Source organism: Oncorhynchus clarkii, chromosome 2 (assembly GCF_045791955.1).
Source record: "Oncorhynchus clarkii lewisi isolate Uvic-CL-2024 chromosome 2, UVic_Ocla_1.0, whole genome shotgun sequence".
Classification (NCBI taxonomy): Eukaryota; Metazoa; Chordata; class Actinopteri; order Salmoniformes; family Salmonidae; genus Oncorhynchus; species Oncorhynchus clarkii.
In genome coordinates, this window is record NC_092148.1 from 45,356,404 (window position 1) to 45,371,388 (window position 14,985).

Consider the following 14,985-nt stretch of genomic DNA (forward strand, 5'->3'; position numbering starts at 1 on the left):
AGAAATGAAGAAGTAGGACAGTCCAGAATGAGGGTCGAGTGAAGTGTACTGTTGTGGTTGATGCGCACGACCTGAAAGCACGCTCCACTTTGTTTTCCTCCGGTATTGAACACAGTTTATTCCGTCTTAAATTTGATCGATTATTTACGTTAAAAAATACTTAAAGTTGGATTAGGAAAGTTTTTAAAAATTTTGGATCAAGTTTACAGGTAACTAATTAGATAATGTGTAGTCATGTTGCGGGAGTTGGAACTGGTGTATTTTCTGAATCATACGCGCCAAATAAATGAACGTTTTGGATATAGAACGACAGAATTTTTCGAACAAAAGGACCTTTTGTGATGTTTAATGGGCATATTGGAGTGCCAACAGAAGAAGATCTTCAAAGCTAAGGCATGCATTATATGTTATTTCTGACTTTTGTGTTGTGCCTGGCTTGTTGAATTATGATTGTCATGTGTATGTTTGACAGGGTTCTATCCTCAGATAATAGCATGGTTTGCTTTCGCGGTAAAGCCTTTTAGAAATCTGACACTGTGGCTGGATTAACAAGAAGTACATCTTTAAACCTACTTGTATCATTTATTAATTATTATTATCAGTATTTCTGTTTTTGAATTCGGAGCGCTGCTATTTCACTGGGTGTTTTCAAATCAATCCCGTTAGTAGGATTGGCGCGGGAAGGGATCACTAAGAAGTTAAAATATCACTCTAGCAGTTGGTGGATATAAAGTCTAAGATTTTTCATAGGGTGATGAAGAATTTGTTGCAGGATATAATCACTGCCATCGGGTGAGATTAGCATAGGACTAATATGTGCCATGTTATCTGATGGGACCAGCTACAACTTAGCGTTCTGTCCCATGCAAGTAAATCAATTGTCTTGTATGCATTTTGAACCGGAGAAACTGTTTAAATTGAAATGGCGGCCGATGTTCACAAGTATGGCCCCATAATTTCTGCGATTCCAGCAGTTCATATCTATATCGCAAGTCATATCGCAATATTTGGTTGAAAAATCTATATAATTTTTTTAGCCATATTGTGCAGCCCTTCTAACATCCTGGCAACTTTACCAGTATTATGCAAACATTTGGTGGCACAGTAAGAAAGGAAAAGTGAAATCAGGAGATAAGTAGGATTCATATAGGCCAAACCCCGACGACGCTGAACCAAATGTGCGTCGCCCTATGGGACCCCCAATCATGGCCGGATGTGATACAGCCTGGTAAAGACAACACTAGCGTCTCAGTAAGACCTTAATTAGCTGAATCAGGTATGTTTGGTTGGGGGTTGGACTGAAAACCTACAGAACAGTAGATCTCCAGAAAGAACTGGAGGGTCAACATGCACAAATTGGATTCTTGCTCAGATTATTGGTCTTAAAAGTGGAAAAGGACTAGCCTAACTGGCCTAGAATGACCACCAGACGTGTTATTTCAAAGCACTAAAAGCAGCCCGCTCCACCTTCTACTGTGCCCCGATAGACAATGGCAGAGGAAATCCCAGGACCTTGTTTTCCACCATCAGCTGTCTAATCCACCCAACAGATTCTGGCCCTCCCAAATCAACTACCGAACAATGCAACCGAAATGCTGAGTTAAAATCTAAAATCAACTCCATCCTCCAATCCCAACCCCATTCTGGCTCCTCTAAATCAGAGCTTCCCCAAACTTGATCCCTACAGTAAATACTGCAGTAAATTCAGCAAAAATACTGCAGTAATTACTATCGTATTTATACAGTAGTATGCTATAGTATTTGTTTCATGTGGGTTAAAACAGAATAAAATACAAAAATAATCTCAAAGTGCATAAAATGAAAAAATAATAATGTAAACAACAAAACAAATATATCTAACCATGAAAGCAATAATCAAAGTCTAGGAGGTAGGGAAGCCAGCCGATATAAATTAGTCTTAAGGCCTGATTTTAAAGCTCCAACAGTCTGAACATAGGCGTGGTGCATGGAGGAAAAGGTAAGGCCCCAACATTATGCGTAGTTCATGGAGCAGTTTGTTGGGGCTTGAACATAGGTTGCATGGAGGTTCATAGGATGGAGAGTAAATCTGACAGGTAGGCAGGTCCTTTGGCATTTATGGCTTTGAAGAGAAATGTTATAGTCAATTCTTAGAGGAACAGGTTGCAAGGATGAGGGTGGTGTGGGTAGACTTTTTGTTTGTGTCAGAATCCTTGTGGCACTGTAGTTAATGAATTGAATTTGCAGGCAGGCCACCAAGGTCTGCGTTCCCATAATCATTTTTGGAGAAAATACATGCATGGATTATCTTTTGACCAATTTTGGAGCTGAAGCATTCTATAGTCTACAACAGATGTCTAATTCTATTAAAAAAAATGTATTAAAATCATATATTTTTGTCTCAATGTAAACATTTCAAAAGTATTGAGTCAAACACCCTGCAAGTTCAGAAACTGTGTGGTATTATCCGAGACACATGTGATGCCATGACTCAAACTCAGCAAAAAAATAAACGTCTCTCACTGTCATCTGCGTTTATTTTCAGCAAATTTAATGTGTAAATATTTGTATAAACATAAGATTCAACAACAGACACAAACTGAACAAGTTCCACCGACATGTGACTGACAGAAATTGAAAAATGTGTCCCTGAACAAAGGGGGTTCAAAATTTAAAGTTAAAGTCAGTACCTAGTGTGGCCACCAGCTGCATTAAGAACTGCAGTGCATCTCCTCCTCATGGACTGCACAACATTTGCCAGTTCTTGCTGTGAAATGTTACCCCACTCTTCCAAAAAGGCACTGGTAAGTTCCCGGACATTTCTGGGTGGAATGGCCCTAGCCCTCACCCTCCGATCCAACTGGTCCCAGGTATGCTCAATGGGATTGAGATCTGGGCTCTTCACTGGCCATGCAGAACACTGACAGTCCTGTCTTGCAGGAAATCACGCACAGAACGAGCAGTATGGCTGGTGGCATTGTCATGCTGGAGGGTCATGTCAGGATGAGCCTGCAGGAAGGGCATCACATGAGGGAGGAGGATGTCTTCCCTGTAACGCACAGCGTTGAGATTGCCTACAATGACAATAAGCTCAGTCCGATGATGCTGTAGCATAACGCCCCAGACCATGACAGACCCTCCACCTCCAAATCGATCCTGCTCCAGAGTACCATCCTCGGTGTAAGGTTCATTCCTTTGACGATAAACGTGAATCCGACCATCACCCCTGGTGAGACAAAACCGCGACTTGTCAGTGAAGAGCACTTTTTGGTGCAGCGATGGTGGGTTTGTGCCCATACACAATGTTGTTGCTGGTGATGTCTGGTGATGACCTTCCTTACAACAGGCCTACAAGCCCTCAGTGCAGGCTCTCTCGGCCTATTGCGGACAGTCTGAGCACTGATGGAGGGATTGCGCGTTCTTGCTGTAACTCGGGCAGTTGTTGTTGCCATCCTCTGTCTTAGGCGTCTCACAGTACGGACACTGCAATTTATTTCCCTGGCCACTTCTGCAGTCCTCATGTTTCCTTGCAGCATGCCTAAGGCACGTTCACACAGATGAGCAGGGACTCTGGGCATCTTTATTTTGGTGTTTTTCAGAGTCAGTAGAAAGGCCTCTTTAGTGTCCTAAGTTTTCATAACTGTGACCTTAATTGTCTATCGTCTGTAAGCTATTAGTGTCTTAACGACCATCCACAGATGCATGTTCATGAATTGTTTATGGTTCATTGAACAAGCATGGGAAACAGTGTTTTAACCCTTTACAATGAAGATCTGTGAAGTTATTTAGATTTTTTGGAATTATCTTTGAAGGACAAGGTGCTGAAAATGGAACGTTTCTTTTTTTGCTGAGTTTAGTTCATAACATGATTTATTCACGTCACCCATGTGAAACAATAATGCACAAACACAATGAAAGTGCTATGTCTGTTTACTTGTTGGGGGCATTTCAGCTCAATAATAAATGTGTCAGTCAAAACCCATCACAATTATATCCCGCATCACATACATCAGTATCCTTCTGGGGGTTCTCTTCACCTTTTAAGTGGGTATGGCATCACTCCATTGTCAGAAATAGACAGGAAAAATCCCATTATAACTCCCAAGATAAATCAGGAAAGGAAATAGTCCTCTGGTGAAAGTTCAATGAAAGACATTTGAGGTAATGTGACATATGCTAGAAAACAGCCTACTAATATCCCTCCAGCATTTTATAAGCAGAATCCCATGGGGACTACTTCTCTACTACTGCTTCAGAGTGGGTAAAAATGGCAGAAACTCTTGATGCGGTCCAAATGTTTGCATATTAATATCAATTAGTAATGGCTTTAGAAACCATGAGCGGTACAGAATGCGACTGAAAGAGGCTAAGTGGGTTGTGGGTCACATTTGTACTACAACAAATGCATCCAACATAATGAAGCAGATTTTTGAACCTCATTGATAGTAGTAGTAGTTTGTGGTGGAATAACATCATATATGTTTGGAGGAACAGTTCTTTCATATTACTGTGCATTGCAGGCCCCGGCATATGTTGGGGCCTATGGGGATCTCAGGGGGCCAGGCTCGTCCTCCTCAGGACCTCCATGCCCTTTCAAACGATCTGGATTACCTGTTTGGTATTTATAGTGATTTATATAATTTCTAAATCCTGGGAAAAATGTCAAATGATTGCTGAAATATCTGGAAGTTAAAAAAATAATCACGCAAGAGATTATGCTAATGAAATGTGAAAGTGTTAGCTAAAAATAATATTTCAACAAAAAAAGATTTCAGTGTATCTGACTGCTGGTAAACTGACCCTTTACTCATATTCCAGACCAAACTTCCTACATGTGTCTTTTTTCTGACAGCCTATAAATGCTGTGACAATAAGTGCTACAGATATTTTGCATTTCATCATCTCTTTGGAGACCTGCCTGCTTGACACTTTCATCTACCCTAGGAATCCTGCCTACGTCACTACTTTATCCGCTTGAATAAAACACAAAATAGTAGCTGACAGCAAGATAGCAATCATGGAGTTTATTTTTAATAAGTGCATTTCGCAAAAGAGTCCACTGTGTTGCAAAGGTTCAGGTTTTCGAGACTAATTCTCAAAGGGGCGGCAGGGCCATAGCTCCCGTATCCTTAGTTTTAGACATTCACATTGTGCTTTTGTTTCAAACCTCAGCGGACAATGAACATAATAATTGCTTCCTAAATGGTGAGTCAGAAGCCATTGATGGGTTTTGGTAGATTTATTTTGTGTTTTGGAGTGAACCAGGATTTTGGGTGGATTTAGAAACCTTAATTTTGATTATTTGTTGGGTGGGTCATACACATAGGAGGAATCATCAACTATCACCGGTATCCAATCAAAGGCGCATTGTCATCAAGTGCACTGCCCTTGACTCACACTGTATGTCATGGAAATTGCCTTTAAAGGGCAAATCCATTGTTGAAACAATAACACAGCGGTCACCCAAACACTGTTTTGGTAAAAAGCTGAGGGATGGGGCTGGAGAAATGTTAACATTTTCAAGGACTTATCATTCATTATAACAGAATTATAGTTTTACCATGTTTTTAGGCTATACAGTGTTTGATTACATTTGTTGTTTACAATCATTAGAGTAAAACAAGCTTATATTTTGGGTTCTGATGGGATACGAAAGTAAAACTCAGTTCATGAGACATTTATAAGTTATATTTTTCAAGAATTAGTCAGTATATCTAATTAATTTATAAGTCCAAAAACAAATGTAGCAACTGCGGATTGCCCCTAAGTCAACATACTGCACAATGCACCCCGGCCCAGATAATATATAGATGTCTTATGGAACCGTCTTACATATTGTCTCTAATGAAACTGCTCAGGAGAGCTCAGTTGATGGATGTGTTGATACACAGTATATCACAAAAGTGAGTACACCCCTCACATTTTTGTAAATATTTGAGTATATCTTTTCAAGTGACAACACTGAAGAAATGACACTTTGCTACAATGAAAAGTAGTGAGTGTACAGCTTGTATAACAGTGTAAATTTGCTGTCCCCTCAAAATAACTCAACACACAGCCATTAATGTCTAAACCGCTGAAAACAAAAGTGAGTACACCCCTACTACTCCTGTACTCACTTTTGTGATATACTGTAGGCAAGGTAAAGAACCATTCCTACCCATGTCAGACTAACATTTAAATATGAAATTCTTCAACATTGGAAAAACAAATAGTAGATATAAAGTAACAGTCAAATGTTTGGACACACCTAATAATTAAAGTGTTTTTCTTTATTTTTACTATTTTCTACATTGTAGAATAATAATGAAGACAAAGTATGAAATCGTGCAGTAACCAAAAAAGTGTTAAACAAATCTAAATATTTTTTTGATTTTAGATTCTTCAAAAAGTCACCATTTGCCTTGGTGACAGCATTATACCAACCAGCTTCACCTGGAAAGTTTTTCCAACACTCTTGAAAAAATGCTGAGCACTTATTGGCTGCTTTTCCTTCACTATGCGGTCCAAATCATCCCAAACCATCTCAATTGGGTTGATGTCGGGGGATTGTGGTGGCAAGGTCATCTGATGCAGCTCTCCATCACTCTCCTTCTTGGTCAAATAGCCCTTACACAGCCTGCATGTGTGTTGGGCCATTGTCCTGTTGAAAAACAATTGATAATCCCACTAAGCGCAAACCAGATGGGCTAGTGTATCGATGCAGAATGCTGTGGTAGCCAAGCTGGTTAAGTGTGCCTTGAATTCTAAATAAATCACAGTGTCACCCACACCACCACACCATCACACCTTCTCCTCCATGCTTAATGGTAGGAACCCCACATGCGGAGGTCATCCGTTCACTTACTATGCGTCTCACATAGACACGACAGTTGGAACCAAAAATTATCTCAAATTTGCACTCATCAGACAGATTTCTACCGGTCTAATGTGCATTGCTCGTGTTTCTTGGCCCAAGCAAGTCTCTTCTTCTTATTGGTCTCCTTTATTAGTGGTTTCTTTGCAGCAATTTGACCATGAAGGCCTGATTCACGCAGTCTCCTCTGAACAGTTGATGTTGAGATGTGTCTGTTACTTGAGCTTTGTGAAGCATTTATTGTGGCTGCAATCTGAGGTGATGTTAACTCCAATGAATGTATCCTCTGAAGCAGAGGTAAATCTGGGTGTTCCTTTCCTGTGGTGGTCATGAGTGCCAGTTTCAACATAACGCTTGATGGTTTTTGCGACTACACTTGAAGAAACTTTCCAAGTTCTTGAACTGTTCCGCATTGACTGACCGTCATGTCTTCAAGTAATAATGGACTGTCATTTCTCTTATCTTATTTGAGCTGTACTTGCCATAATATGGACCTAGTTTTTTTTTCCAAATAGGGCTATCTCTTGTATACCACCACTACCTTGTCACAACACAACTGATTGACTCAAACACATTAAGAAGGAAATAAATTCCACAAATTGACTTAACAAGGCACACCTGTTCATTGAAATGCAATCCAGGTGACAGGTAATGACACTGCCATTGGAATTAAATGCCAATGAATTAGCCCCAATGATGCCTTTTAATTAAGTGTCAGATCATCAGCAGATTGGAAAGGTAGTGATTATTATTTACAACTTAGTTCTTCGAATGAACTCATCTGTCCTGGCACAAATTAAAGGGGAGGAGAGAAATGTCAATATTACAAAGTGAGCGTGGTGGCCATGGTAATACCTGCTTCATTATGAATTCTTTTTATTTCCACAATCGATGTGAGCTGAGGCTCTGGGAGTAAAATGGACTAAAGATTACCTTTGAGGGATCTCATAACGACCCAACATAATATCATTGATAAGCATTAATCTGGTACGATTTGGCAAAAAGATAGGCATCAAGAAACATGACCCTTATATGAATACATTGAATTCAATGGGGGGAGGGGGGGATATCAATCACACTATTGAAGCCAAGGGGATAGGCTCATGGACATTCAATAGGGTGACGATTAGTGTCAAAATATTGACGCCAAGAGATGGACATCAGAGACATGCTGCCTAAATGAGTACATTGCATTCAATGGTGGGGAGATTAGTGTCACAATATTTACACCTAGAGATAGGCATCAGAGACATGACAACTAAGTCAGTACATTGCATTCAATAAGATTGACTCATAGATATGTTTCAAGAATTTTACACAAATCAATGCATTCATGTCTGTCTGATTTCTCGCTCTTTATGTCTCTCTATCTATTCTCTAATCCCACCTCTCCATTTCTCCCTCTACTCTCTCTCCCCATCCCTCATTTTCATGCATCTCTCTATTCTCTAACCCCCCTCCCCATCTCTCGCTCACAAAAACACTGTGTTCCATCCTCTGAAACTCAGGGAGTGTCCCGCGATCCCAGGAAGTGAATTAATTGGGGGATCATAGGAGCGGTTTTTGTAACCTGGGGACCATCATGACCCAGCATATGAAATTTTAAATCAATCATATCTCTGTTGCTGCTGTTAGGGTGAGGTATGGCATTTTCTTAGGAGATTGAGTTGCATCTGGGAGAACATAAAAGAGGTTTGGAAGGTCCAAAAGAGTTATGAGGGTCTAATAAAGTGTTCTGAAGAGGCATGGTCAAAAAAACATATCAGGAAGTTTAAGTAAGTGATCTGGTATACTTCCCCTGATGGTCCAAGAAAGTTATCCAGGCTCCAATGGAGTGATGTGTGGTACTCCAACACACACAGAAAAGCCATTGCTTTTATCAACCATTATACTGGGGAGATAAAACAGTATAGGTACTACGTTTATTAAAAGGGTGAAATTTGATTCCTGAGATAAATTCTTATTAAAGTGTTCCCATAAAGCTAATTATTCAGTAAAGATCAATGGGTACTAGAACTAAGGAATGTCAACAAAAGATTGAATCCGAGCAAAACGTTACCACATGTTCTGGCAGATTAATTTTTATTTTGTTTTGTCAGTGATGGTGTTAAGACATTTTTTCAGAACGAAAATGTAGCACATCATGAACCCAAATTCTATTGCATGAAGATAAATGTGGTCTCCAGCTTGACAAACTAATCATAGCAGAACCTTTGCATTTCTCCTTTTAAGAGGGAAAAACAATACCCGCATGAAAAAGTACTTCTGAATTACTTATTAGTAATTTTAAAAACAGAGACTACATAGCTATAACAGAGGCTACAAGCAAGACCGTTTTGGTTAGCAATCTTTTTGATGTGGTAAAATGTTATATAAATATCTAAACAGCACCATGAAATTGTTCATAAAACATAAAGGAAAGTTATACTTAAAGATGGTGCCATCACAAGGGCTATGAAAGACAGGATGATGAAGGATGGAAGATGATTTGATGATTAACAGCAGCTAGCTAACAGCAACCAACTACTTCTTTTGTCTTCTTCTGCGGTCGCGAAAAGTCAGTGTAGTCTGGCTGTAATGATGTGACTACTTATTTACTAACAACATCAAATAGTAAAAACTCTACTGCACAAGCTTTTCAATAGTAATAAGGTATAGCTGTAGTGTTTGACTATTTACTATCAATATCAAATAGTACAAATCCCTGCCTGGTTACTGCTGGACACTACAAAACTCTACTTGTGTATCTTGAGTAGTGCATAAACTACACATTCACTACACAATCCCTACAAGTATCTACATAGTCACTACTGCAAGAATAGGTTTTATGTAGTAATTCAGTAGTACTTTCTCATGAGGGTATGAAAGGGAAAACACATTCTATGTTTAACATTTGTATAACAATATTTGCCCTTTCTGTGACATTTAATGTTGCCAATTAATTATAGTCAGCTCTTGTAATGAGATGAGAAATACCATCAGTATCAGTAAAAGGTTTACCTTGAATTAACTGCTGGATATGCTGTAGGTTTGTTTTCAGCTATGGGTTCTGTACACAATAGTTACCCTTGTGTTCAGGAGGGTGCAGCATGCTGAATGTTGCAGATAGAAATGTTATTACTAGAGACATGCTTCCTTACTCTACATGTCAGAGAAACATGTCTGTTCTACACAATACTGTATATTTATATCTGAACGGTTCACAACAATGTTCAACAATGTTACAGTCCAAAGCTTGGACTGACAAAGGACCTATGTGGGTTCAATTCCCGTTCAGGATACTCTCCAAAACCCTTGTATGGGTGACAGAAATAGCATATGCATATGCTGGTGGTATTGTAGAAAGGAGTCAAAGGACTGATTCATTCACTGATGTTACAAGACTCTCTGGAAATGGAGTATAGAATGTTTCTTTTAAGTGGGAACAAGAGGACCAAGTTAGGGTTGGCCAAGTAAGTCACCCTCTGGCTTCACTTTTTTCCAATTAAATTCTATTAAACCCACAATCACAACCAGTCCAATGCCAGGATATTGTAACTGTCTTTAACACAAAGAAACAGTACCTCTCTCAGCAGAATAAACCATCTAGAGAAAGGGCAGCATCACAACAGGGAAGTAGATGAAACATACTGAGCACACACATTTCCAAACGCTGTCTTACATTTCAGGATGCTGAAAGAGTTCAGACTGCGCTGCGATGTGCCAAAAGAGTCAACAATACAAAGACGAGAGGATTGAGGACCCACAACTTTATCATCAGTTCAGTTTTTAATCTTCCCTGCATTCTCTTTTGTCTTCCCCTGTTGTGAGCTTGGCTTTCCATCGCTATTGGATTGTTCCATATGCAAACTTAATTGAATCACTAAACAAAAGAGCGTAGTTCTTAGAGCTTTTGTGTGACTGAATTAAATTTTATTGCAGGGTAATACTTTTATCCCCTTTGTTTTGAAGTAGGGTAGGATCTGCTGTTGTTGCTTTCACTCAAACTAAAAGCAGCTTTATAATTAACACTCATAATATTTGGCACGGCTTCTTTCATTTGACAAAAAAGTCATAAATACTGTCTCTGGTGACACTTCAAGGAGAGTGCAGCTTTTGAAAATTATGTGCACTGAGTAGTTGGAATTGTTTCAGTGACTGATGAAAATAAGTCTGGGAGACATATTTGGTATGTTCTTAGTCATTAATATGGAAAAAACAACCTTTGTCCCTTTGGTATGGTGAGTTTAGGATGAAAGGACAGTTAGGTTGACCTAAGTTTGACCTACTGCTCTTACGGCTATGACAAAAAGATCTGACATAACATGCCTTGTCATTTTATGGCACACATTGTCCATGCCACATGCCATAAGTCTTAAATTATGCATTCAATGGAATGTATACTATTATCCAAGTTGTCAGACTGTAGCAACAGTGCAGCAAACCGTGATGATCATAAACTATGGCCTGAAATTTAAGAAAACTTAAGGCAGCTTGTCAAAAGTATATCTAACCATCTCTTGGTTTTTCACAAATTTGAGTTTTGGAATATTTTTCTGAGGGAAGTGCCAGAGATTTGAGGAAACTTGTTTGCTTAACTTTCAAAAAAGGATCAGTTCAACAATAATTCAAATATAGAACATCCTGCTTAGTTTCTCCTCTCTACACTCCTTACGGACACATTCCTCTCACAAGGGGAGGATGGTTTAGTCTGTAAAATGTTGCTGCTGCTACGGTGATGTAACATTTATTACATGAATACACTTTAACAATTCTGGTAATGTTGGTTGAAAAGGTTGGACATAGAGTTGGTTTATTTGCTATACCATAATGATAACAGTACCAACCTCTTGAATGATAGGGCAAAATTTAGATTTCCGCCTAAATAGACATACCCAAATGAAATTATTTTTCATGAGATGGCCAAAAACAATAGATGGTGATGTTGCATAGTTACAGTGCCTTGCGAAAGTATTCGGCCCCGTTGAACTTTGCGACCTTTTGCCACATTTCAGGCTTCAAACATAAAGATATAAAACTGTATTTTTTTGTGAAGAATCAACAACAAGTGGGACACAATCATGAAGTGAAATGACATTTATTGGATATTTCAAACTTTTTTAACAAATCAAAAACTGAAAAATTGGGCGTGCAAAATTATTCAGCCCCTTTACTTTCAGTGCAGCAAACTCTCTCCAGAAGTTCAGTGAGGATCTCTGAATGATCCAATGTTGACCTAAATGACTAATGATGATAAATACAATCCACCTGTGTGTAATCAAGTCTCCGTATAAATGCACCTGCACTGTGATAGTCTCAGAGGTCCGTTAAAAGCGCAGAGAGCATCATGAAGAACAAGGAACACACCAGGCAGGTCCGAGATACTGTTGTGAAGAAGTTTAAAGCCGGATTTGGATACAAAAAGATTTCCCAAGCTTTAAACATCCCAAAGAGCACTGTGCAAGCGATAATATTGAAATGGAAGGAGTATCAGACCACTGCAAATCTACCAAGACCTGGCCGTCCCTCTAAACTTTCAGCTCATACAAGGAGAAGACTGATCAGAGATGCAGCCAAGAGGCCCATGATCACTCTGGATGAACTGCAGAGATCTACAGCTGAGGTAGGAGACTCTGTCCATAGGACAACAATCAGTCGTATATTGCACAAATCTGGCCTTTATGGAAGAGTGGCAAGAAGAAAGCCATTTCTTAAAGATATCCATAAAAAGTGTCGTTTAAAGTTTGCCACAAGCCACATGGGAGACACACCAAACATGTGGAAGAAGGTGCTCTGGTCAGATGAAACCAAAATTGAACTTTTTGGCAACAATGCAAAACGTTATGTTTGGCGTAAAAGCAACACAGCTGAACACACCATCCCCACTGTCAAACATGGTGGTGGCAGCATCATGGTTTGGGCCTGCTTTTCTTCAGCAGGGACAGGGAAGATGGTTAAAATTGATGGGAAGATGGATGGAGCCAAATACAGGACCATTCTGGAAGAAAACCTGATGGAGTCTGCAAAAGACCTGTGACTGGGACGAAGATTTGTCTTCCAACAAGACAATGATCCAAAACATAAAGCAAAATCTACAATGGAATGGTTCAAAAATAAACATATCCAGGTGTTAGAATGGCCAAGTCAAAGTCCAGACCTGAATCCAATCGAGAATCTGTGGAAAGAACTGAAAACTGCTGTTCACAAATGCTCTCCATCCAACCTCACTGCAGCATTTGGAAATTTGGATGAAAGTGTGCCCAAATTAAAATGCCTGTTACTCAGGCCTAGAAGATAGGATATGCATATAATTGGTAGATTTGGATGGAAAACACTCTAAAGGTTCCAAAACTGTTAACATAGTGTCTGTAAGTATAACAGAACTGTTTTGGCAGGCGAAAACCTTAGAAAAATACATCCAGGAAGTATAATTTCTTTGTTGTTGTAGTTTTCTATTCAATTCCATTACAGTATCCATGGACTTAGGACTCAAATTGCAGTTCATATGCGTTCCACTAGATGTCAACAGTTTTTAGAAATTGTTTCAGGCTTGTATTCTGAAAAATTAGGGAGTAAGAGCAGTCTGAATGACTGAACCAAGCCGTGTCACAGAGCTTTTTCATGCGTGCGACCGATAGTGCCTTTCTTGTTAACCTTTTATATTGATGACGTTTTTGTCCAGTTGAAATATTATCGATTATTTAGGCTAAAAACAACCTGAGGGTTGAATATAAACATCCTTTGACATGTTTCTATGAACTTTACGGATACAATTTAGATTTTTTGTCTGCCTATTGTGACTGCGTTTGTCTGTGGATTACTGAAGAAAACGCGCAAAGGTTTTTGGATTTGAAGAGAGACTTTATCGAACAAAATGAACATTAATTGAGTAAATGAATGTCTTCTGAGTGCAACCATATGAAGATCATCAAAGGTAAGTGATTAATTTTATCTCTATTTCTAACTTGTGTAACTCTTCTACTTGGCTGGTTAATGTTTGTAATGATTTGTCTGCTGGGCGATGTTCTCAAATAATCATAAGGTATGCTTTCGCCGTAAAGCCTTTTTGATATCTGACACCGTGGTTGGATTCACAAGAAGTTCATCTTTAAACCTATGTAAAATACTTGTATGTTTTCTGAATTTTTATAATCAGTATTTCTGTATTTGAATTTGGCGCTCTGCAATTTCACTGGATGTTGGCAAGGTAGGACGCTAGCGTTCCACATAGCCTAGTGAGGTTAACAGGGAAATCAAGAGTAATAGAACACACCTGAGTGTCATAATTGTCTTTAGGATGGTCTCTGCCGCCCTCTGGTGACAGGTGGAACAATGACAGAAAGCGCATACAGTGGGCGACGTCATCAGCACAATGTTTTGGGACCGAGAGGCACGTTTTCAATATAATGTGTGGTGAACATGTTTGCTGCCCTCAAATGATTGCCAGCTAGCTAATATTTAGAAAAACTACTTTAGAGTTATGCTAACCCATTTGTAATCTCTTTAGCCTCGCTTGCTAGTTACAGAGGCTAGCTGGCTAGTTAGCTACTGCCCTCAAGTTGTTGTTGTGTTATTAACATATCAAGTTTTTATAACGATGACGCAGGGGTCATGGTCGCTGAGGCACGGGAAGCGGTAGTATCTTCCCTGCTGGAGCATTCAGGGGATACCTGGTTTGTGCACATACTGAACAGGAGTTGACATAACGAGTGACATACATCCTGCGCCAAGGTGGGCCACCAGTACTTCTCAGCGATGGAGTGGATGGTGCGAGAAATACCTGGATGTCCAGCAATGACAGCTGTGTGCGCCCAGGTCAGCAGCCAGGGTGCGCCAGGGAGGACAGTTCAGGGGTGTGGGCTCCCTCTCCGGAGCCTGGCAGATCTCAACATCTACGTCAAATTCCACAGGAGCTATCACTCGGGAGGATGGGATTATAGGCTCACTCAGGACAGGGCCCTCTCCCGAATAGTAGTGCGACAAGGCATCGGCCTTGGTGTTTTTTGAGCTTGGGCGATGCGTTTGCGTGAAGTTAAAACTTGTGAAGAAATGGACCCACCTTGCTTGCCGTGGATTCAGCCTCCTCGCTGTCCACATGTACTCCAGGTTCCTGTGGTCGGTGAGGTTGACAAATGGTTCCTTGATGCCCTCCAGCCAGTGTCTCCAATCCT